The sequence below is a fragment of the Triturus cristatus genome, chromosome 3_2 (genome assembly GCF_964204655.1).
Source record: "Triturus cristatus chromosome 3_2, aTriCri1.1, whole genome shotgun sequence".
NCBI lineage: Eukaryota > Metazoa > Chordata > Amphibia > Caudata > Salamandridae > Triturus > Triturus cristatus.
In genome coordinates, this window is record NC_140584.1 from 199,277,230 (window position 1) to 199,303,787 (window position 26,558).

Here is a 26,558-nt window from a genome sequence, read left to right on the forward strand (position 1 = left end):
ATGTGTGCCTTCTTGCATTTGATGTAGGAGTAGATGGCATATTGTTTCCTCGCTGTGCGTATTCCTCTGACCTTTAAGTTAAGAAGTCTTGTCCAACCTTGGGAGGTCATAAGGTGGATGGGCAGAGTTCCCCGTGAGGGAGTAATAATTTGGGGCAAGAGGGGATAGAGGGAGTCTCCTAAGTGGATTTAGAATAGCACCTGTCCCGTCATCGATGTTATTAGATGTACAACCCTGGTAGGTTCGTAATTTGGAGAAGTGTGGGGACACGGGTAGTACAACAAAACAACATGTGGGACATGCTGTTTACAGCAGTATGTTCAAACTGGGTGGAGTCTTGATCCATGAATAAAATTAGGATGGTGACCTGGCGAAAAGACACAGAATAGGTACGGTAGTCAGGCATATCTCAATATGAATAAAATGTCCGGGACCTAGCCTCAAAAGGAAGTGGAAAAGAGGGAAGGAGGATAAAGGAAGGGGGTTCAGTAAGATTATAGGGTCTGCTGTTTGTGGGATGATAGTGAGGGTGTCTGAAAACCAATGCGTGGTCCATTTGTTACTGTGAATTTGTTACTTCCCTTCAAGGAGCCGGCACGGTCTCCCAGTGACTCCGCAGCTTGTAACGCCCACCACCAGTCCTCAATTAGTTTTTTTTTTTGGGGGGGGGGCGACTTAGAGGTTGCAGAGGGCAGGAAGTGCTCTGTTGAGCTTGATGCCACTTCCACCAACCCCTCATCGATTGATGGGGAGGTCTCCTCTCATGGGCAGTCAGCGATCTGTGTTGGTAATGGTCTATCCGGTCCCAGACCTCTTTAGGGTCCTTAATGAAGATTTATTTGCCCTTTGATAGCAGTTTAAGACTGGCAGGGAACAGCAACGAGTACTGGCTACAGGGTTGGCAAAGCCACTTCTTTGCACTCAGAAAGGAGGGCCGTGACATTGTACAGCTGGAGTGTAATCAGGGAATAACATTGTTTTTCAAGCTTCAGGGGTCCAGTTAATTTAGCAGCTTCTAGGATCGCATCACAATTCCTAAAGTGAAGAAGTTTAGCAAACATGGGGCGCAGGGTTGCCCTTGGAACCAGTGGCTTCGCTAGGACCCTGAGTGCTCTCTCCAAAGAGAAGAATGGCGTAAGGCCGGAGACGGGGACCAACAAGCAAAATCAGTATTCATAGCATGTGCTGGTTGCAATTAAACATGCTGTACATACTACTACCATCTAGTGTTTGGCCCAGACTAGGCAAGTTGTTTTTCCTCAAGGACGTTTTATGGTCTGCGTGCGTTTTCTCCTCCCCCCTCGAGGTATTGCGCATGTTCAGCAGCTCCTTTGTTAGAAAGTTTTTGTTTGAGGTATATGAGCTGCAGATTACACACTATGCATAGATCGCCATCTGGTGTTGGGCCCAGATGTTGCAGTTGTTTTTCTTTTGGAAAGGCTTTGGAAGTCACAAGGTATGTGACTCCTCCTTTGGATCATATTGCGCATGGGCTTCGGCTCCATCCTCAGATTGTTTTTTTCCGCCATTGGGCTCGGATGTGTTCTTCACGCTCCAGTTCGGAACCTTTCCAGTTTTCCTGTTCGACACGCAATCCTCCCCCCTTCGACGGTATTGTCTCGATCGCGTTCTCCACACTCAATGCGACTCTCAACAATCGAAGTCTTCGATTCCGGTCGTCGACTAAGGCCTTCGGGCCTACTTGGGCTCCGGTCCTGGCTGATGGAAAGGACGCCATTTAAAAAGTGTCCTCGATGTGGGTCGAAGTTTCCCCACACCGATCTCCATGAGGTGTGCAACCTCTGCCTCTCTCCAGAACACGAGGCAAGGGACTGTCCAGCTTGCGCCTCCTTCCGATCGAAGAAGACGAACCGGGACCGACGAGCAAGGAGAACAATGGCTCACTCGTCGACTTCGATCCCTGACTACATCTTCGAAGAAGGCGTCGATGTTCCGGAACAACAGCACACCAAAGAGGGCCTCGTTGGCGCCTCCGAAGCTGACGACTCCGACGTTGAGGACATCACTCCGGCACAGAGGGGCATGAGTACAGACGTCGACCCCTACCCTAAACCCCCCTCCACGCCATTGAAAAAGGCTTCGGTCACGCCTTCGGGCCTAGGTATGCACCAAAAGACTGCTTCCCATACCTCGCTTCCGGGCCCGGTTAAGAAGCCCATCAAGCCTTCAGGCAGCTCGGGCTGGAGCCAGCCTACCCTCGGTGCTGAAAAAATCTCATCGACACCGGCACCGAGAAAGAAAACGCCCCTTTCCTCGTCCTCACCGAGCTTGACACCGAAGCACTCAGCGCCGAAGACTGGCACCGGCTCCTCGGCACCGATATCAGATCCAACCTACATTAAAGGCCCCGCACCACTAGACTCCCTGGTAGTCTCCAATGCGAGGAAACGTGCCAATTCCCAGGCATCAGGTGAGGCTCCACCGCCAGATAAGAAGTCTAAATTCCTGGACGCCTCTGGCAAGCGTACAGCGTCCCAAGTGGCCAACATATGGCGCATTGCTAACACCCGAGCGCTCCTAGCCAGATATGATCGGGCACATTATGATGAGCTGGAATCAATAATGTAACACCTCCCTGACAAATATAAACATAGGGCCAACAAACTAATTCAGGATGGTAAAACTATCACTAATACCTCCATCCGTTGTGCCCTCGATGCAGCTGACACCGCCTCCAGGGCAATAAATACTAGCGTCCTTCTGCGTAGGCATGCCTGGCTACGCATTTCAGGTACCAAACCTGGGGTTCAGAGTTCCATCCTCAACCACCCCTTTGATGAGAAACACCTGTTTGGCCCTAATGTCGATGTAGCCCTCGAAAAAATGAAAAAGGACACAGACACGCCAAAATCTATTGGAGCCTTGCAGTCGCAAGCTCCCAGGCGCTCCTTTCGCCGTTCCTCCTTTAGAAGCACCACCAAAGGCTACACCTCCGACAGCGCCTCCCCTTCCTACAAGGCCCCTACCCAATCCACCTTCACTAGGGGTTACCAAAGAGGCAGTTACAGGGGTAACAACAGTAAAGGCAGAGGCAAAACTGACACCTTCCGCTCTGCCTCCACCCCCACCCCCACCCAGTGACTTCCCTCCACTCCCCCAGACTATTCCACTCCAGTCGGGGGCAGACTCCACAATTTCCTTCCTGTCTGGGCTACCATCACCTCAGACAGATGGGTGCAACAGATAATTCAATCAGGCTACTGTCTAGAACTAACATCTCCCCCCCCCCCACTCCCCCCGAGGACACCATGGGCTTTAACCAGCTACTCCATAGGGCTGCCCACCACCATGGGGTTGATCTCCACACAGACCCCGTAGAGGAGGATTTCCTCTTAGATACATTTGACACTGCACAGAGGTCCACCTCAATTCTGTCCAAGCTTAAGGGGGTTATTAAGCACGCACCAGAGGTCTTTAAAGGCCCAGTTAGTGCCAGGGTCATTAACCCTCGCATTGAGAAAAAATATAAGGCCGCCCCAACACAACTGTTCCACCCAAACAGCACCCAATGTCACAGGAACATTTGTCACTTTTAAAGCAGGAGGTGATCTCCCTCCTACAAAAAAAATGCAATAGAACCAGTTCCTACCCACCAACAAAACAAGGGAGTTTACTCCCTATATTTTCTCATACCAAAAAAGGACGGCTCTCTAAGACCCATTCTGGATCTCAGACCCATAAACCAATACATACACTCAGACCACTTTCACATGGTCACACTCCAGCAGGTGCTTCCTCTGCTCTCCCAGGACCACTTCCTGACCACCATAGACCTCAAAGACGCCTATTTCCACATTCCCGTTCACAACGCTCACAGGAAGTATCTCAGATTCGTAGTGGACGGTCACCACTACCAATTCAAAGTACTCCCCTTCGGAGTCACCACAGCTCCACGAGTGTTTACCAAGTGCCTAGAGGTAGTGCCAGCACACCTGAGAAGACAACACATCCATGTCTTCCCATACCTAGACGACTGGCTCATAAAAGCCAGCTCCTACAACCAGTGTGTACAACACACTCACGCCACTATCCAACTACTTCACGACCTCGGCTTCAGAGTAAACTACGCCAAGTCCCATCTGCATCCGTCCCACGTACAACAATACCTCTGTGCCACCATAGACACCTCAAGAGCGTTGGCCTACCCCAGTCCCGCCAGGATAGCAAGCATACAAGCTCTTCGCACCAAATTTCAACCACAACACTCTCTTCCAGCCCGAGTGTTCATGCAACTTATAGGGATGATGGCCTCTTGCATATTCATAGTACCTCATGCAAGACTCCAGATGCGTCCTCTCCAAGAGTGCTTAGCACGCCAATTGAACCAGGCTCAGGGTCAATTATCAGATCTGGTGTTGGTAGACGGTCGTGCCCATCGCTCTCTGCAGTGGTGGACCACCAAAAACCTTTCCAAAGGGCGACCGTTCCTAGAGCCGGTTCCTCAAATAGTTCTAACTGCGGACGCATCGCTCTCCGGCTGGGGAACTCACCTACTACATCACACCATGCAGGGCAGGTGGACACCTCAACAAAAGTTACTCCACATCAACCATCTGGAGTTACTGGCCATATTTCTAGCCTTAAAAGCCTTTCAAACACACGTCTCAGGCAAGGCTGTCTTAGTCCGCACAGACAACATGACAGCAATGTACTACATCCAAAAACAGGGCGGCACACACTCTCTGCAACTCTCTCAGCTAGCACAGACCATATGGAGGTGCGCCATACCTCAAAACATTTTTCTCCTAGCCCAACATGTCCCAGGAGTCCAAAACACCATTGCAGATCTGTTGAGCCGTCAAACACAGCAAATCCACAAGTGGGAACTTCTTCCACAAGTTCTTCAACCATTCTTTCAAATGTGGGGGCAACCACAGATAGACCTCTTCACCACCCACAAAAACGCCAAATGCCCAAGCTTCGCCGCCAGATATCCACACCCATTGTCCAAAGGCAATGCGATATGGATGAACTGGACAGGCAGATTTGCGTACGCTTTCCCGCCTCTCCCACTCATTCCATTAGTGGTGCGCAAACTACAGCAACATTCCCTAACTTTCATCCTAGTTGCTCCGACTTGGGCCAGACTTCGTGGTACACCTAATTGCTGGAACTCTCCGTAGTTCTGCACCAAAAGTTACACCTCTCTCCACGTCTCTTAACCCAGAACCATGGAGAGATCAGACACCCGGACCCATCTCAGCTCAACCTTGCGATCTGGCTCCTGAAATCCTAGAATTTGGTTACCTTAATCTTCCCCCTGACTGTATGAACGTCATTAAAGAAGCTAGACGACGTACCACTAGAGCTTGCTACGCAGCCAAGTAGAAACGTTTCGTGATCTATTGTCACAACAATAACGCCAATCCCTTAGATGTCTATCCAACACATCATAGGCTACTTACTACACCTACAAAGATGTAACCTAGCCTACACATCTATTAGACTACACCTTACTGCCATAGCAGCGTATCTACAAAATAGACAGCATCTATCACTCTTCAGAGTACCTGCCATAAAAGCCTTCATGGAAGGCCTTAAAAGAATAATTCCCCCAGAGTGCCACCTTCACCTGTGTGAAACCTAAACATCGTTCTCACAAGACTAATGGGGCCCAATTTGAACCTCTACATAAATATGAGCTTCAATTTTTAACATGGAAAACGGCTTTCCTTTTAGCCATTACTTCCCTCAGAAGGGTCAGTGAGATACAAGCGCTCACCATTCAAGAACCCTTTCTGCAAATGCATCATAATAAGGTTGTTCTCCGCACCTATCCAAAATTCCTCCCTAAAGTAATGTTCGAGGCATATGAGCTGCAGATTATACACTGTGCATAGATCGCCATCTGGTGTTGGGTCCGGATGTTTGCAGTTTGTTTTTCCTCTTGGAAAGTCTTTGGAAGTCACGAGGTCGGTGACTCCTCCTTTGGTTCGTATTGCGCATGGGCTTCGGCTCCATCCTCAGATTGTTTTTTTCCGCCATCGGGCTCGGATGTATTACTTCGCGCTCCGGTTCCGAACTCTTCCAGTTCAGCGATCGACGCAAAATCCTCGCTCATCGAGATCCTTCAGATAATAAATCATCTTAATCACCTTCTCTTCGGCACTTCTTCGATTCCGGTCGTCGACGGCGGCCTTCGGGCCTCTTCCGGCTCTGGTCTCGGCTGATGGAAAGAACTTCCTTCAAGAAGTGCCCTCGATGTGGGTCCAAATTCTCCCACACCGATCTTCATGAGGTGTGCAACCTCTGCCTCTCCCCTGAACACGAGGCCCGAGACTGTCCCGCCTGCAAGTCTTTTCGATCTAAAAAGACTATTCGAGATCGAAGGGCCAGACGCAACATGGCGCACTCCTCGACCTCCGCTCCAGTCGACATCTTCGGGGACGACGTCGAAGCTCCGGGACAGCAGAACATCGAAGAAGAGGACGACGACCTCGTCAGTGCTTCCGAGGCTGACGACTCAGATGTGGAGGACATCACCCCGGCGCAGAGGGTCGTGAGTACTATACCCCCTCCCACACCGATACCCAAAAAGGCTTCGGTCACGCCTTCGCGCCTAGGCAAGGCCAAGGATACTGCTTCTCACACCCCACCTTCGGGCCCGGTAAAGAAGCCTGTTAAGCCTTCCGGCAGCTCGGGCTCGAGCCAGCCTACCAGCGGTACCGAAAGACACCCTTCGGCACCGAAGAAAAAAACGGCCTCCACCTCCACACCGAGCCCAGCACCAAAGCACTCGGTGTCGAAACCTGTCCTCCCGGTGCCGACCAAACATCACAAGGCCCTCGGCACCGACACTCCCGTGCCGAAGCCTCTTTCGGCACGGAACGAAAAATCGGAGGTCCCGAAGAAGCACGGCTTAGATAAACCTAAAAAGCCGTCGGCCCCGAAAACCTCGGCGCCGACCAAACAACCAGTGTCGCAAGAACTTTTCACACCGGATCCTCTGCAAAAGACACTTACCAAGGATCCAAAAACTGGACATTTGACACTGTCTTCAAAAAAGAGACACTTGGACAAACCAGCTCCACCTCCACCTCCAAAGAGAAAGGACACTGCTACCTCCCCTTTTAGAGTGCCTTCCCCACCTCCTCCACCCTCCCCACCTCCACCTCCACCCCTGCCTCATCGCTCTCCAACCTTGTCTCCAGTCCCAGACGATATAGGGGACCCTTACTATGATCCAGCAGATGTGCCACAAGACCCCACCCCTACTGGATCTCCAGACCCATGGAACGACCATAACAATCCGGACATCCCAGATGTCCCACAGGATGACCTTTACCCATCTAGGCCATCCCCACCAGAAGATTCGTTAGGCTTTCACCACCTACTACAGAGGGCGGCACATTACCACGGGGTGGAGCTACATACTGACCCAGTGGAGGAAGATTTTCTCCTAGACACCTTCGATAATGCACATAGGTCTACTGCCATTCTACCTATGTTAAAGGGAGTAATCAAACATGCACCGGAGGTTTTTAAAGACCCATTCAGGGCCAGCGTACTAAAACCCCGTATAGAGAAAAAATACAAAGCCGCCCCCACAGACCCTTCATACATTAAAGGCCCTGCACCATTGGATTCCTTAGTGGTATCTACAGCTAGGAAGCGTTCGAATTCTCAGGCGTCTGGCGAAGCACCACCACCTGACAAAGAGTCCAAGCTCCTAGACGCGTCAGGGAAGCGCACTGCGTCACAAGCCGCCAATATATGGCGTATCGCCAACACGCAAGCGTTATTGGCCAGATACGACAGGGCGCATTATGATGAGTTAGAGACCATCATGCACCATCTCCCTGAAAAATACAGGAATAGGGCGAATGAATTGATCCAAGAGGGAAAAACAATAACTAATACCTCTATACGCTGTGACCTAGATGCCGCAGATACAGCCTCCAGGGCCATAAACACCAGTGTCCTTCTCCGTCGCCATGCCTGGCTCAGAGTTTCAGGTTTTAAACCTGAGGTACAAGCCTCTATATTAAACCACCCTTTCGACCAACATCATCTATTTGGCCCAAAAGTTGTGGAAGCCCTCGAAAAGATGAAAAAAGATACTGATACGGCGAAATCCATGGGAGCCCTACAGTCACACACTCCTAGGCGCTCTTTTCGCCGCTCTTCCTTCGGGGCACAGGCAGGGGCTACTCCTCGGATAGTGCATCCACGTCCTACAAATCCCCTCCTCAATCTACCTTCACAAAGGGTTATCAAAGAGGCGGATACAGAGGTAATAATAATAAAGGCAGAGGCAAGACAAATACCGCCCACTCTGCCACACCACCTACCCAATGACTTTCCCCCGCTCCCTCCAGACCATTTCTCTCCGGTCGGGGGCAGAATACAACATTTCCTTCACGTCAGGGAGACAATCACCTCAGACAGATGGGTGAACCAAATTATTCATTCAGGGTATTGCCTAGAATTAACATCTACCCCCCCAAACATTCCACCCAGGCAATGCCCAATGTCTCAAGAACATGCCACGTTACTAAAACAGGAGGTAGTCTCCCTCCTGCAAAAACAAGCCATAGAGCAGGTCCCCATCAATCAACAAAATTTAGGGGTCTACTCCCTGTACTTTCTGATTCCAAAGAGAGACGAGACTCTACGACCTATCCTAGATCTCAGGCCTCTAAATACTTACATACATTCAGACCATTTTCACATGGTAACCCTTCAACAGGTTCTTCCACTCCTCTCCCAGAACGACTTTCTCACCACTCTGGATTTGAAAGACGCATACTTTCACATTCCAATACACCATGCTCACAGAAAGTACCTCAGATTTGTAGTGGATGGGCAACACTACCAGTTCAAGGTGCTCCCGTTCGGGGTAAAAACAGCACCAAGGGTATTCACCAAGTGCCTAGCAGTAGTGGCGGCACATCTCAGAAGACAGCACATTCACGTCTTCCCGTATCTGGACGACTGGCTAATAAAAGCCACGTCCTACGAACAATGTGTGCAACACACCTCCGCTACAATCCAACTACTTCACCAGCTAGGTTTCACGGTGAACCACCAAAAGTCCCACCTGGTACCATCACACACAAAACAATACCTCGGTGCCACCATAGACACCTCAAAAGCCATAGCCTATCCCAATCCTGCTAGGATTGCAAATATACAGGCTCTGCGTCAAAAATTCATATGTCAACACTCTCTCCCAGCAAGGGTGTTTATGCAACTGATAGGGATGATGGCCTCTTGCATCTTCATAGTGCCCCATGCAAGACTCCAGATGCGTCAACTCCAAGAGTGTTTAGCGCGCCACTGGAACCAGGCCCAGGGGCAACTGACAGATCTGGTGTTGGTAGACGGTCGCACCCATCGCTTTCTGCAGTGGTGGAACACCACAAACCTTTCCAAAGGTCGACCGTTCCTGGACCCGGTCCCACAAATAATCCTAACAACAGACGCATCGCTCTCCGGCTGGGGAGCTCATCTGTTACATCTCACAGTACAAGGCACATGGACGCCGCAACAGAAGTTACTCCACATCAACCATCTGGAGTTACTGGCAATCTTCCTGGCCCTAAAATCCTTCCAGACGCAGATTTCAGGCAAGGCAGTCCTCATTCGCACAGACAACATGACTGCCATGTACTACATTCAAAAACAGGGGGGCACACACTCTCCACAGCTCTCTCAATTAGCACAGAGCATATGGAGATGGGCACTTCCACAGAAAATCTTTCTCCTGGCCCAACACGTCCCAGGAGTTCAAAACACCATGGCAGATCTGCTCAGCGGACAAACGCAACAGATTCACGAATGGGAACTTCACCCACAAGTTCTTCACCCGTTCTTACAGATGTGGGGGCATCCACACATAGACCTATTCGCCACCCACGACAACAAAAAATGCCCAAGCTTCGCCGCCAGATATCCACACCCATTGTCCAAAGGCAATGCGATATGGATGAACTGGTCAAACAAATTTGCATACGCTTTTCCACCTCTCCCACTAATTCCATTAGTGGTGCGAAAGCTACAACAGCATTCCCTAACACTGATCCTAGTAGCTCCAACATGGGCCAGACAACCGTGGTACACCACACTGCTGGAACTCTCGGTAGTACCACACCAAAAGCTGCACCTCTCACCATGCCTCCTAACCCAGAACCATGGAGAGATCAGACACCCGGACCCAGCTCAGCTCAACCTTGCGATCTGGCTCCTGAGGTCCTAGAATTCGGATACCTTAACCTTCCCCCTCATTGCATGAATATTATCAGGGAAGCTAGACGCCCTACTACTAGGGCATGCTATGCTGCAAAGTGGAAAAGATTTGTTGTTTACTGCCACAACAACACAATCAATCCCTTAAATGTGTCCATCCAGCACATCATATGTTACTTGCTCCATCTACAAAGGTGTAACCTAGCATATGCATCCATTCGGTTACACCTCACAGCAATTGCTGCTTACTTACAGAACAGGCAGCACCTATCACTTTTCAGGATGCCTGCCATCAAGGCCTTTATGGAAGGCCTCAAAAGAGTAATTCCACCCAGAGTACCACCCTCACCTGTCTGGAACTTGAATATAGTTCTCACAAGGTTAATGGGACCCCCTTTCGAACCATTACATAAATGTGAGCTGCAATTTCTCACATGGAAAACAGCTTTTCTAGTGGCCATCACTTCCCTCAGAAGGGTTAGTGAAATACAAGCACTCACTATACAGGAACCTTTTCTCCAAATGCATCAGAACAAGGTTGTACTCAGCACCAACCCAAAATTTCTACCCAAAGTCATTTCTCCATTCCATCTAAACCAGTCGGTAAAATTACCAGTCTTTTTCTCACAACCTCAAACCGTTGCGGAAAGGGCTTTACACACACTGGATGTTAAAAGGGCCTTACTTTACTACATCCAAAGAACACAACCTTTCAGAAAAAACATACAGCTATTTGTCTCTTTCTCTCTACCACATAAAGGCAACCCTATTTCTAAATCAGGGATAGCTATGAGGTTCTGGACTTTTAAGAGTCCAGAGGTGTCAGGGAAACAACACCCAAAGACCCCTGAGTTCCACCTGTCTTGGTGCACAAATAAACAGAGACGCGGGCTTCTCGATGGTGGCGTCAGAGACCAAGATTTATTTACTGCAGGGACACAGAAATCATAGGACCCACACAAAGGCAGAATCTACGAGACTGTTCGAATTGCAAAAAGTGGGTTACTCCTTAAATACACTAAATATGTCTTCAGGCAACATTACACGAATATCTTTCATGCCCAACCCGGTATCCCAAACAGACAATAAACATACATCAAACAATAATTAGTCATAGGTTTTCGGTATTCGATCAAGTCCCTTTGTCAGTTTTCTATTCTTTGATCGATCCTCCCCATCATAAAAATCGTATCCTCCCCATTGTAAAAGCCCAGAAGGAGAGGAGCAGAGCCAGGTGTGAGAGATAGAAAAGTAGGATAAGAGGCGTTTATGGATCATAAACGGGCATGGCTACCGTCTTCGGCCTCTCGGTCGGTCAGGACAAAGGACACGAGAAGCAGTATAGCAGGGTTGGCCTCGGGCAGGGGAGGCAGCTTGATTCTGCCTAGTCATGCAGCGTCAGTTACCTTGGGCTCGAGCTTACGTGTCCCTAACAAGGTGATTCTGCCGGGGTCATTGCTCGTTCGTTGACTATGTGAGGGCAAGAAACAAAATGGGTGCCGTATCTAAAATGGATGCCATAATTTTACAACAGAATGCCCTATTTCTCAGTGAATTCATGCTCGTAGCGCAGCGAAAACACTGTCATCTATTAAATGGATCATTTACGGTTCATTGGTACCAAAATCGTGTCAGTACTACGATACCGAATACACGGGTTCGGATCGCTACAGAACCTCAGCTAGGTGGATTGTAAAATGCATGCAGATTTGCTACCACAAAGCAAAACGAACGCTATCTGTTCCCCCTAAAGCCCACTCTACAAGGAAGATAGGGGCTTCTATGGCTTTTCTAAGAAACATACCACTAGATGACATCTGCAAAGCAGCGACATGGTCAACACCGCACACTTTCACAAAACATTACTGTGTAGATGTGCAAACCAAGCAACAAGCCAGTGTGGGCCAGGCTGTACTAAAAACACTGTTCCAAACAACTGCAACGGATGCCGGTCGTCGCCGCTAGGGTTGGGTACTGCTATATAATCTATGCACAGTGTATAATCTGCAGCTCATATGCCTCGAACGGAATATGCTACTTACCAGTATGCATCTGTTCTTGGCATGTAGAGCTGCAGATCTATACACGCCTCCCCGGCTACCTGTATCCGTTCCAGTTTATCTTATTTAGATACAACACACATGGGTTTCTTTACTGTTACTACTACGCTCCATCTTTCCCTGCTGACGAAAAACAATCTGAGGATGGAGCCGAAGCCCATGCGCAATACGAACCAAAGGAGGAGACACCGACCTCGTGACTTCCAAAGACTTTCCAAGAGGAAAAACAAACTGCAAACATCCGGGCCCAACACCAGATGGCGATCTATGCACAGTGTATAGATCTGCAGCTCTACATGCCAAGAACAGATGCATACTGGTAAGTAGCATATTCCTTCTCCCTTTCACCTCAATCAATCTGTGGAACTGCCCGTTTTCTTCTCGCAGCCACAAACCATTGCAGAAAGAGCTCTACACACACTTTACTCTACTACATCGAGAGAACACAACCTTTTCGCAAGACCAAACAACTATTCATGTCTTTCTCACCACCACACAAAGGCAACCCTATCTCCAAATCTGGGATAGCTAGGTGGATTGTTAAATGCATCCAGATTTGCTACCACAAAGCAAAACAAACGCTATCTGTTCCCCCTAAAGCCCACTATACACGTAAGATAGGGGCTTCCATGACATTTTTAGGGAACATCCCCTTAGATGATATCTGCAGAGCAGCTACATGGTCTACACCGCACACTTTCACTAAACACTATTGTGTAGATGTGCAAACTAAGCAACAGGCTAGTGTGGGCCAGGCTGTCCTCAAAACACTGTATAAAAAAAACTGCAACAGATACTGGTGGTCGTCGCTAGGAGGGGGTACTGCTACACAATCTATGCACAGTGTTTAATCTGCAGCTCATATGCCTCGAACGGAATATGCTACTTACCAGTATGCATCTGTTCTTGGCATGTAGAGCTGCAGATCTACACACGCCCACCCGCCTCCCCGGCTACCTTTATCTGTTCCAGTTTATATTATTTAGATACAGCACACATGGGCATCTTTCCTGTTTCTTACAAAGCTCCATCATTTCCCCGCTGGCGAAAAACAATCTGAGGATGGAGCTGAAGCCCATGCGCAACATGATCCAAAGGAGGAGTCACATACCTCGTGACGTCCAAAGACTTTCCAAAAGAAAAACAACTGCAACATCCGGGCCCAACACCTGATGGCGATCTATGCCCAGTGTGTAGATCTGCAGCCCTACATGTCAAGAACAAATGCATACTGGTAAGTAGCATATTCCTTCTACCATCAGGCTCGGGCAGACTGCTTCGGAGATCTGCAGTATTTGATGCCCACGCGATCAGCAAAAGACCAGAGATCAAAAGACAAGATCCTCAGATCCTTGGCACCAGGGACTGATTACCCAGCACCCAATACACACATACCCATCGAGAATGACTCTCTCTGGGTGATGGAGACAAAGAAGGACCAATGGTGCCATCAGTGCGGGGCCAAATATGCCCACTCCGACACACAGGCAGTATGTAATTTGTGCCTATCTCCGGAACACAAAAAAGGCAAATGCGCATCTTGCGCATTGTCAAAAACAAAAATACACTTCAGTCCCGTAGGGAGCGACTCTTGGCACACACCATGGAACTGGCGTCCGAGGTGGAGTTCTTGCACGACAGTGACATGGAAGGCGAGGTGGAGTGGTCATTGCCAGTTTCCCTTACGTCACTTTCGATACATCCTCTGGGGATGAACATGCAGTGGTGCACACCGAAGAGCTCATCCCCTTATCTGGGCGTAGGACCAAGACGACGCCAAGTACGGCGAGTACTGTTGATCCCCATGTAAAGAAGATTTTTTTTCCCCCCTTTTTTTTCAATTAACATTTTTTCATTACAGCATACATTATAAATGCAGTACATTCACATTTCCAAGAGTTCCATGAACATTTACATACATAAATAAACACCTGCCTGCTCCTTCTGTTTTGGTAAGTACACTGCCCAGAACAAAGTCTGCTCTGTGTGTGTGTAGTGGCGGGGCAGAGCCGTCTCGTGCTGTAATAGTGATGTAGTCCCGGGGTGTCCCCGCCTATTGCCATCTAGCCTCAAGTCTCGAGGAGCACTCGCTTTGTTGTTTTTAGCTTTTTGGTGGGGGGTGGAGGATCACATGCATTCTGAGGGTGTTTGTTTCTAGTTTGGTATCTCCGGTTCCGTCTCATCTAATCACTAGAGGTAAGGGGCTCCTTAATATTGCCAGCCGCCTCTGGGTCTGTAAGCAGGTATGTGCGCAGTGGGTCTCTTGGCCTCGAAGCTGAGGGCAGCAGTTCTGCATATATTAATGTCTGTTCTTGCCAGGGGGCAAGATCTCTGATCCAGAACTTAAATTTGGGCGCCCTCCCTCTACCCCATCTGCATGCCACTTGCCACTTAGCTAATAAAAGGCACAGTGAAGTGTACCTTCGATATGCTGGGGGTATATCTGCCGTGTAGCCCAGGAGTGCAACTACAAGAGTCTGTGTGATAGTTATTGCACTCATGCGCCCTAACGCCTCTAATACCGTCCACCTGTATAAAGAAGATCTTATACTCACCCCCGCAACGCCACGGTGCAACACACCCCTCAAGCACAGGCCGACACAGTGAGCACGCCTCGGACCCAAGAAGGCATAAAAACGTTCACGATCCCAATTGGGCAATAATGCAACAGCATGGGGATGACTCCTTCACTATACCACCACCAAAGCACTTGTCGGTTCCGACTGAGCCATTGGCACCGAAGCATAAGTTACCACTGGCAGACACATCTAAAAGAAACAGTTAGTTATAGATTCCTTACCTTAGAATTACCCCCAGGCGTCAGACTGGATCCGGAATTTTTTTCTTCATCAGTACCCCTGCACGTCGGAAGGTGGCGTCTGTGGACACCGCGTCCGTCATCAGCGTCTTGGTCGCCGGGATGACGTTGTGGTTTTTGAGTCTTCAACCCACTTCTGGTGCATGAGGGATGCCCGGTTTCAAGGCATGCGGTTCCTGTATCCGACTGATGTCAGTGATGGATCCGCACCGCGTGTGCCTCTTCTGCCTGGAGCGCGACCATGACCCCAAGTCGTGCTCCGACTGTCGAACCATGGCCAGATGTCTTTGCGGGAGCGGTCCCGAAAGCTCTTCGAGGCCCGGCAGTCGGCTCCGCGTCACGGTCCCTGTCGCATGGCAGGTCGAGGTACCGATCATGGAGTCATCATCTCTCCTCTTCTAAGTCTTCGCACTTGGGGTCAGGTAAGTCGAAGCACAAGAAGAAGTCGAAGAAGCATCGTCGGTCTTAGACTTCCTCTTGTCCGTTTCCGACGTGTCGAAGGTTGCGGATGGTGCCTCGCTGCGGCTCCACGTGCGGAGCCTTCAGGGTCAACTCTGGCCTCCATACCCGGGACCGGGAGTGACCCCTGCCCAACTTCATCAATTTTACTAAGCGATGCACTCTATCTTTAGGCAGCCCGACTCCGCCGGTGCGCCTTCGGGCTCCGCGGACTCGGCTGGGGGCCCTGGGCCTTCGGCGGCCCTGGCACTGCAGGGCCCCCTTGGATTAAGGCCTGGATCCGGATCGGCGCAGGTCGACCTCGTTTCACCTGTGCCAGCACCACGTCCGCAACCGATGCCGGCTGGACCCCCAGCTGGCGTCGACCTCGGCTTCCACCTCGATGTGGACACGGAGCCGGACTAGCATCCGCCGACGCAGGATCCGGTGCCAAGGGGTAATTTTGTTCCTGTGTTCCACCCTGGCCATTTTCAGCCAGATTGGCTGCCAGAGGAATGTGAGGAAGACTGGGAGGGGTCTGGTGACCCTTTGACAGACCAGTTGGAGTATGATCCTGACTGGGGGAGGCCAGTGGTCTGGATACCTCCCCAGACCTAGGCATGTTTTCTCCTCCTACCGTGGCTACGGAGGAGGGAGCGTCATACGCAGTGGTGTTGTGTAGGGCAGCCGAGGCTCTCCACCTCGAACTACCTACGGTGGTAGTCAAGAATAACCTCCTGACAGAGGTTCTTCAGCCGGCAGCGAGCTCTCCAGAGCCCCTGCTCCTGTTTAATGAAACCCTCACGGACATCCTTTTGGGCACTTGGTCCAGGCCCTACACAGGGGCTCCTGTGGACAGGATGATTGCCCGACGCCACCACCCGGCCCCGGGCGACCCCACTTTCCTCTCCCCCACCCCTGAAAGCTTGGTGGTTCAAGCCTCCACTTCTAAAGGCACCTTCTTTACTGCACCATTGGAAAGGGAATCCAAAAAGCTGGACAACCTTGGGAAGAAAATGTTTTCTTCCGCCAGCTTGGGACTGCGGTCGGTAAACACCGCATGTCTGTTGGGCCATTACACCCACTCTGTGTGGGATACGGTGGCGCAGGTGTTGCCTCAGTGCCTGGAGGAGGCCCGGGCCATACTCTCCCGTGCAGTTGCCGAGGGGAGAGACGCAGCGAATTTTACCATCCGCTGTGGGCTGGATACCGCCGACGCACTTGGCAAGGTGATTTCAACGTAAGTAGCCCTTCGACGCTACGCCTGGTCGCGTTTGACTGGTTTTTCCGGGGATGTCCAATCCACCCTTATGGACATGCCCTTTGATGGCTTCGCCTTTTCGGTGACAAGGCAGACAATGCAATTGGGCGCTTTAAGGACTCATGGGCTACGGCCAGGTCCTTGGGCCTCTCCACCACCCGCCCTGCGCAGTCTGTCTTTCCCCCCTTTCGTGGCTACAGAAGGGGTGCCCCACTACATCCCGCCCAGAGCCACAGGCTGGTGCAAGCTGTTCAGCCCCAGCCTGGGACGTGGGAACCACCGGCGTGGTTCTGGGGGCCAGCAGTTGGGCCAGTCCACCCCAGCCCCCTCTGCAGCAGCCTCCAAACCTTCCTAGTCCGACCTTTCAAGGCCACCAAACCCCAGTGGGCGGCAGGATCAGCCTTCACCTCCCCCACTGGCGCACCTTCACGTCGGACATGTGGGTTTTGCAAATATTCCCTTCGAGACTACCACTCCCTCCATGCCATCTCAGTACCATCGCATGTCGGAGGATCACCTGGCTCTTCTCCAACAGGAAGTTTTGGCACTCTTTGCCACTGGTGTCATTGAGTGCAGTTCCTCTCATCTTTGGCCCAGCAGGGCTCTGCTCTGGGCACTCTTAAGGGCTAACTCTCAGCCATTTCAGCCTTACTTAGGCTCCCTGGACAGCCTTCTCTTTTCAAGTCCCCTGTTGTAATTAGATTTCTTAAGGGTATTACTCATCTTTTTCCTCCTGCTCCCTTCGTAATGCCCCAGTGGGACTTGAACTTGGTTCTGACATATCTTACGTGCGCTCCCTTTGAGCAACTACATAACTGTCCTTTAACACTTTTCACCTTGAAAACTGATTTTCTGGTTTCCATTACCTCTGCGCGCAGTGTGAGTGAGCTACAGGCTCTGTCTTTCAAGCCTCCCCTTCTGGCCGTCTGTTCTGAAGACTGCGGGCCACGCGGGTCTTTACGACAGGTCCAATCCACACAGCAGTGGCGATGCATTGGTTCTGCTTGAGAATGGGCTGCTCAGCTGGGGAGATGTGTTTGTTCTGCTGGGGTATGTGCCGCTCAGCAGAGGAGATGCTTCGGATCTACTGGCAAGTACCTTAGATCCACTTCCAAGGGTCCAGGACTGGGGTGACACCACTTAGCAGGGTAGACTCACAGAAGGCAGAGTCCAGGTGCAGGAGCAAGGTTGTTGAAAGCCTGCTGTGTCCCTGAGGCTTCAGATCAGAATGCCAGCCATCTAGCCCTTGGAGTTTTTTCTGGGTTCAAGATATGCAGGCCCAATCCTTCTTACCCAGGGAAGAGCACAGCAGGTAAGCACAGCAAAGCAGGAGTTAAGCAGAGCACAGAAGAGTGGCAGTCCTTCAGCAGCACAGCAGCCCTTCTTTCTGGCAGAGTAGCCACAGGTCCGGAAGTGTACTGAGGTGGTGGTGTTTGTGGTCCTTCTTTTATATACAGTTGAGCCTTTGAAGTGGGGAGAAACTTCTAGAGACATGCCTTTGAATTGCACAGGTTCCCTGCCCTGACTCTGGGCTAACTACAGGGGGGTATGCAGCCCTTTGTGTGAAGACAGGGCACAGCCTATCGAAGTGTAAGTGAGGCTGGGCCCAGCTCCTCCCTCCCATCCTGTCATTGGTAGCCCATTCAGTCAAACCAAAGCTCCCATAGTGCATCTGTCTAGGATGATATCCAACTGCCAACTACACTCAGTCATGTGACCAGAGACCAGCTGCAGGCACCGAAGGCAAGAATTGCCCCAAAAAAGTGGCATTTCCAGAACTGTAATTTAATATCCGACTATGCCCTAACCTAAGATTTTAAATTAGGATTCCAGAGACAGCAAACCTGAGACTGTCATATCTTCCCATTTCGAAATTAAACTTATAAAAATTTAATAAGGTAATCCCAATGTTATCCTATGGGAGATATAGGCCTTGTAGTAGTGAAAAACGAATTTCAGAGTTTGTTTTCATTATCAGGACATCTAAAACTTAAATGTACATGTCCTGCTCATTAAATACATTGCACACTGCCCTCTGGACTGTCCAGGGCCTACCCTAGGGCTGACCTGTATGTACTGAAAAAAGTTGGTTTGGGCCGGACAAAAGGTTTATTTTTCCAGGTCTAAATGGGCAGTTGAAACTGAACACACAGGCTCAACAGTGGCAGGCCTGAGACCTGTTTAAAGGGCTACTCCAGTGGGAGGCCCAATGAGTGCTGCAGGCCCACTGGTAGCATTTAATTTGCACGACCTGGGCACGTGTAGTGCCTTTACGAGGGTCTTATAAGTTAATTAAATATGCCAATTGGGAATGATCTAAAGTTATCTTGTGCAAGGGAAAGAGCTCAAGCACTAACAACAGAACTCAAGCGGTAGGGCTCCCGGCACTAGCGCACTAGGCGTATTCAAATGTTAAAAAAAGATTAAGTAATAAGGAAAAAAGTGCTCACTTCTCGTGGTTTACCGCTAAACACCCGCACTAACAAATACTTAATTACAAGAAGAAGGAGCAACACAATTTAAATACAGTAATGTCTATATTAGAATCAAATCTTCAAAACGAAAGAAGTCATTAGGCAGATAGTTCATAATGTAGATCCATTCTTCTTTATTGTAATTCGAATCAAGTTTTTTCTTAGAAATAGTCATTCGATTTTTCATATTAAAGACTTACAGCTTTGTTGTATATATCAGATCATTCTTTGTTGCGATACTTAATTCAGCCAACGCGTTTCGTCTTAAAAATACGTCATCAGGGCTGAAATAATAGAAAAAACAAATATAACTCTTCAATTGAAATTTCAAAAAAACATTATCTTAATAAAAGTATAAATCTGCCTATAGCCATTCTAATGTTGTGCCAGTATAAGATAGAGGTACTGTATTTCAAACAATGTAGATTTGGATTATTTCCAATGTATTAAGCATCTTTACATCACTAATAGTTCATCACCTAGACACATTTCTATATTCTTAATACAATAGAGATAGGCCTATATCCAATGATAATGCATTCCTATACAGTTAACACAAATCCCAAATACCATAAATTAGAACAGCATTATATATCTAATCAATTACGGCAATTTAAGAACCGATAATCACTTTTAAATTAGAACTAAATTCGTGCCTTAGCATTTGAACTTTGTAATGAGGAGATTCACCTTAAATTACTAAGGTATGAATTTAGTTCTAATTTAAGTGATTATTGGTTCTTAAACCCCTGTTGACCTTAAAATGAAGACTTATTCGATTGCCATAACTGATTAGATATATAATGCTGTTCCAATTTATGGTAATTGGGATTTGTGTTAACTGTATAGGAATGCATTATCATTGGATATAGGCCTATATCTATTGTATTAAGAATATAGAAATGAGTCTAGGTGGGATGGAAGGGTAAGGTAGAAATTTGGGGGGGTTACTAATCAGGTTGCAGAGTGCAAAACTGTTTTTTCCCACAAAGGAAGTTGAGATAGATGAAAAATTGTTTGGTAAATGCAATTGCATTCCTTTTAGGTCCATTAGATATAGATAGTAAACATAACCTAAGAATAAAATCTATAAATATAAGGGGTGTAAATGAGGAAAAGAAATGCTGACCGTCAAGGAAAAAGTATAAAAAATGTTAAGGCAGATTTGCTATGTATTCAGAGGATGCATATTGCTACGCAGATTGTAGCCAGGGCCGCTGGAATTATGAGGCTGGGGAGGGCCAAATTCTGCATCAGGGTAACGTAAATTATGCAGCAAGAAAAGGCAAATTATGCGACGTAATGCGACACATTTTGTGATAGCAATTCTTTTGTCATTTTTACACTGTCTGGGCGTTGGTTGCAACTCATTATTACAATTTTAATACCAGTATATAGCAATAAGCAACAGAAAGATGACCAGTCAACCTTTGCAAATGGCCTTACTCCACCCAGCAGGAGATGTTACTGCATTTTTAGTAACTTTTAATTTGTTTGAGCTAGAAACAATTTTGTTTTTGTTAAAATCTGCAGATTATGCAGCAGGTGATGATTATGTGGCAAATGCTTCAAACCTAGAAATATGTGAAAATCCTGCAGCCACACAATCCCATAATTCCAGTGGCCCTGATTGTAGCTCTTTGGATTACCTTTGGTTTCGATGTCTTGTATCAACAGCACAAACATCAAACACCCCGGGAGCTGCAGTTTTAGCAAAATCTAACTCCTGTAGAGAACGAAGGTCTTTATCATGTGGTTATGGAATGTTTACTTGGTGCACAATACTTTATGCTCTGTTCAATATACAAATCAAATTTAGAAGATCCAGGGGTTTTGATCCAGAGCTGGCTCAATGGTCTACATTGCAAGTCTTATGAAATACAGACAGAGATCCAATTAATTGGGAACAAAATATTTTCATTAGTATAAAGATTTAAACAGGAACACGGCTTGACCATGTATGGGAAAAAATGAGAGGGAGATCCTGGCTATACATTTTCTAACATCTGCATACGCAGGGGTGTGGGATTCCTATAGCCTGACGCCCAGAACACATTATTTGGGGTCAAGGACAACTAAATGTCATGTTTATTTTGTCCTTAGGGCACGTAGGCCTAACCCCCTGCAGCACAAACCCGATAGCTGCTAGTTTGCAGTACCACATTATGGATCAGGGAAGGGCTTTATCTTCAGTTACGGTAATATTTGTGTCCATATGTTAATGGTGTTTCAACTTGAATCTATGGTTCTTTATCCCAAAGCCTTTATTATTAGGATGAGTGCATTAGGAAAACGTTGACAGCTCGGACTCCACTACCGACACTGGTTTCAGTATAAAAATGTGTACACCTATTTGCAAAGTTGAATAATATGAGTCTATGTATAATGCTCAAAGAATGCTCTCTGATTAGATGCAAATATTTGCAGAATCTTGAAAGCAAGATTGATGATTCTTTGCTTTCAGGATAAAATGTTCACCAAAAATGCAACTAGGGGAAAAAACGCTTTTCGAACCTACTGTGAAATTTTAGAGTACATTTCTTTGTCACATCATTTAGTAAAATGTGTTGATACATGCTAGTATTTCCCAAAAATAGTCATAATAAAAAGTCAGTGTAATCCGCTTCAACACGATTCTGGGAAATATGAAAATAAACAAGCGTTGGCAAAGCCAATAGGTCTGACATTGGTGGTCAGTCTTTTGGTTTTGTAAATGCGTGTCTTGTTTTGACATGGGTTTAGTAAAATATTATTGTTGTGGGAGCCGCTGGGTCCTCGCCATTGTAACAAACTTTGGCAAAAACTATTTGGTCTCTGAAAGCACACATTGCCACATTAGTCACTAGCACTGAACGAAACTACTTTGTGTGCCAATATGCTCCTTATGAAACAAAAGAAGGCTGTCACTCATAGTGAAGCCAGAAGATAGCTAGAGCGGTAGAATTTAATAAAAACAAAAGATCTTAAATAACACCAGACTAAATTAGGGGCACAATTCTTAAGGTCACGAAAGTGCAGCCAGGGTATATATAACCCTTTCATTACTGCAGATCTATGACTTTCATGAATTCACAGGAATTTACAAAAGTAGGCCAGGAAATCGTTTTCCTAATAAATATCTGTGAACTGCATTTTAGCAAGAGAAAATATGCATGTGGAGATTTGATCATGTGAAAATCGATTGCACTTTACAAGTTCACTTTCCTTCCAACCACTTTTTTCCCCAACCCTGGAAGAAATGTTACTTCTGTCCTTGCCAGGAGTAAGTTTCCAACCTTTCTCAGTATAGAAAAAGATCAGAGAAGAGCTAGTGAAAACCCCTAAAACATTTAAGTTAGTAAGGTTTGCACATATTCCAAAGGTCATTCCAAACCTATAAGTATTGCTTACCGCTACCTCCAAGCCCTCTATGTAGATCTGCAGAAAGGTGTCAAAATAAGGGAATTGCTAGTATTCAAACCCTACTATAGTATGAGCCCTGGCATAATCAAAGCAGGACTCGACAAATCTTAAAAATCGTACTTGACCTGCAGGTCTAGTAACTAGAATTTTGTACTCGACCTAACATCAATGTACTCGACCCACAAATTGGTTGCATACAAATTTTCTTCAAAACATTTGCAGCGCAGTTGATCAGTGACCAGTAAGACATGATCACATTTTTTAGCTTCATTACCATTCTCACTGCAATGTTTTGAAAGTTACGAGCATGGCCTTGGATAAACACTCTCATCAGTACTCGGGTACACCACTGAACCTTAAACATACTAGAGTGCGGCCTCAGATAAACACTCTTAGCAGTACTCGGGTACACTACTGTACATTACACATACTAGAGCATGGCCCCTGGATGAATACTTTTAGCAGAACTCAGGTTCACCGCTGTACCTTAAACATACTAGAGTACAGCTCCGGTGGCTCAGCATCCTGTGATTCCTAGCAAATCACTTAATCTCCACGTGCCTAACAAAAAAAGTGTCGCCTTGTGTAACATAACTGGTGCTCATGTAAAGCACTCCAATACCTTCAGGTCGAGTAAGCGCTATATAAATCTGCAAAACAAAAACTCTTAGCAGTACTCGGGTACACCGCTGTACCTTAAACATATTAGAGTACGGCCCCGGATAAACACACTTCCCAGTACTCGGGTACACTGCTGTACCTTAAACATACTAGAGCACAGCCTAGGAATGGGCAGATCGCATCATGGCTTGGGACAGAAGTAACTGTATGACTGGAACGTTTTAACGGGCTGTTGCATTTGGATTTTATGTCCCAGCTATCAGACCAGGCATGCTGTGTAAGCATAACTATGGCCACATAAACAAAAGTGCCCTGCTTGAACGTGACATGATATTGTCATTTTCCATCACTCCTTTCCAGGTCGCTGACGTGGGGACCTGTCTGTCAAGCGACTGTGAAGCCTTTAAGTGCGATTTCACACCATAGATTGTGATTACAACCTGCTCATACATCTGTTTCACTTCCTGGTGGGCTCCACGGCCTGGCCTTTCAACTTAATGAAGTCGGCGCCAGCCAGATCCTCCTTGTGAACGGCCGTGCTTCATATACAATTAATTAAAAATCACCCAGGGAAATAAAAAGATAGGCGTTTAACGTGATAGGTTGTACAATTTGGAGTGGACATATATTTTCGTTCTTGTCCACTTTTCTCCAGCCTCCTTATATTTTTACCTCTTTTATCTTTGCCAACCCACCCATTCACTCCTTCCTTACTATAGATCATATTATGCAACTAAATATTTTTGTAATTAAAATAACAAAGGGAATCCTTAGGGCGCTGTTTACCCTCTGCATCCCGCCAGTGCACCCCCGACTGCACCCGCCTTGTAGAGCTGGGTAATTCAACATCTAAGCTGTGAGAGAATACAAAATTTCCTGCGCTTCCATCTGGCGCCTTGATGGGCACAGCAGGCAGCTTGTTGGCACCTCGCGAGCTACCATTGGATGAGGCACGTGCAGTGAGTGCCCTCTGGCCTCCCTCTATTAGAGTCAATGAATGCTTTGCAGTTTTGAAATCTCAAACCTTTTTCATGTGCCTCATCTAGCTGTGGTTCTCTGAGCACTATCAACCTTCTGATCCCAGGCAGTTCGCAGTGCTAATGTGATCGCACACGTTAATTATAATTATGTCTAATGCCTAATTTCTAGTCAACTAGGTTTATTTACGTTGCCGGTAAATTTGTGCTTTTACAGGATAGAGTGTAACAATAGCCCCCGCTGTGCGTCAATCCCCTTCAAAGCCACTCTCCCCAACAATCGGAGCAAGAACCCCTGACCCGTGGCGGTGTTCCCATCCAAGCGCACCTACCGTAGGGTCCCCCGCAGAGATATCGAGCTGTCCTCGGCAGGCGCAGGCTTACATCACGGGCAGAGCTCCACTCGCAGGGCTCCCAGAAACATGGTTAAACACCCAAGGTGCAGGAGGAGAACTTCTGCTTCGCTAGGGCACCAGTGTCATTAATGGCCTGCCTCCGGTCAAGTGAATTGGGTACAGGGGTTGGCAAAGGCAGTTTACATGCTTCTCCGTCAGTATATCCTGCTGCGGCTCATTGTAATCCGCCGATGAGAAGCGTGTATACTTTACTGTGTGGAGATTAGGAGATTAGCTACGATCTGACTAGGCCTCAGTACAGATTAAGATATTCGTGTTTGCTGGCAGACTGTGGAAAAATGTAGTTAAGATGTTGAAAATTAGGAAATACAATAGGTATAATCCCCAGTGGAATTTAAAACGAATCCCTGAAACCTTCAGAGCAACTATTGTGAGGTATGGGTAAGTGCAGGTATCCAAATATTAGTGGAAGTCTATTGCAATGAGATAATCAGCTCCTTTGAGAATCTGCAGTGAGTTTGCACCTGCCAAAACAATCATTCTTTAAATATTTGCAGATTAGACACTCCATGTGCAAAATACCCAAAGATGAGTTGTCTCTGACAAAGAATGAGCTACTGCATGCTATTAATAGCCATACGAAAGACAGGATCAAAGGCTATTAAAAAATATTTATGGGACGCAAGGGAGAGGACCTAGACAGTCCAAATCAAAACTGTAGTTCGGAGCAAGTTGACATTAAAGGACACTATTGAGTCAAGTGGCTTGTTTCTACTTTCTGCCAATCTTAAAATTTAGAACTATATAACAATTGTTAATCTTTATCACATTCCTGTTAGGCTATGATGATGCCATCTCACAATTTCCTCGCTCTAGAAAAGAATGTGTCGATATACTACATAGATGTACATCCTGTACCAGCATACAGAGGTATTGGATCCAAATATTTAAATTCATTAGCTTTCTGAATGGGATTTACAATCTCGCCTAGACCTCAGACGATTATGATAGGTCATGGTATTGTTAACTGCATTCTCCCTTCACTCTGTGTAGTTATCGTTATTGGTTGAATATGTATAGCTGAGGAATGGCTCAATCCCCCATCCTTTCAACCGTGACTGAACCTCTATATAGCAAGCTAACATATAGAAAATGCTCTCTGTTTAAGGGGAGTAATGTAAAGAAAAGAGGGGCCTTAATTTGGGGCCTACTGGCAAGGTGGATCATTGATCAGCTTTTTATCAGTAGAAACAAAAATGTTGTAAACAGTCATTGAAAATACCCCCCGACATGTCACAGGCAAACTACTGTATTTTAGGATAACTGATATGTATGTTTCATGCATTATTGTTACAAAAAACAATGTTAATTACTGTCTTACTGCATCATGAACTACTCTTCTGCTCTATCTGTATTGTTAATTGATTACATCTACTTCTAATACCAAAAAATTAAAAATGGCAGTGGTTCCTTCAGGACTATACAGTCCCTAAAGAATCTCAGTATAATTTATTGCAGGGGGGATTTAGAGGATATTTAACATATTTTTTGTTCTTAAGTATGTTAAAGACTACCTTGTGTAAATACTAATAAACTGTGTTTAGAGAGTATGCTAGTCAGACAATTGAAGAGGTAGCTCCGGTCTCTATTTCATGCATCTCAAACAAAATGGTTTTGTGTGTCATGAAATATACGCAACTGTAATTTGAAATGAAATGAAAAGAAAATATTTTGAACAATATTTTCTAAGGTGATTCAATTATGTGCCTAATAGAAGTGGTATACACTTTATCAATGAAGAGAGTTTTTTTAAGTGAAATCATTTAGTGTTATTTCCCCCTAGTTTGTCTCGTTCCTCGTACGCATTTTAACCGATCATTCTACAATTAACATAGTTTTCAGTTTCTGCACTAAGGCTATTATGATCCGAAATATAATTGTT

The 26,558-nt window shown here is 47.0% G+C and overlaps 1 protein-coding gene across 1 annotated transcript in view; it reads left to right on the plus strand.

The window, feature by feature from the left end:
• Nucleotides 1–26,558, plus strand: part of PARP14 (poly(ADP-ribose) polymerase family member 14) — a 924,447-nt gene that overhangs the window by 489,066 nt on the left and 408,823 nt on the right. The gene's annotated exons all lie outside the window — the stretch shown is intronic.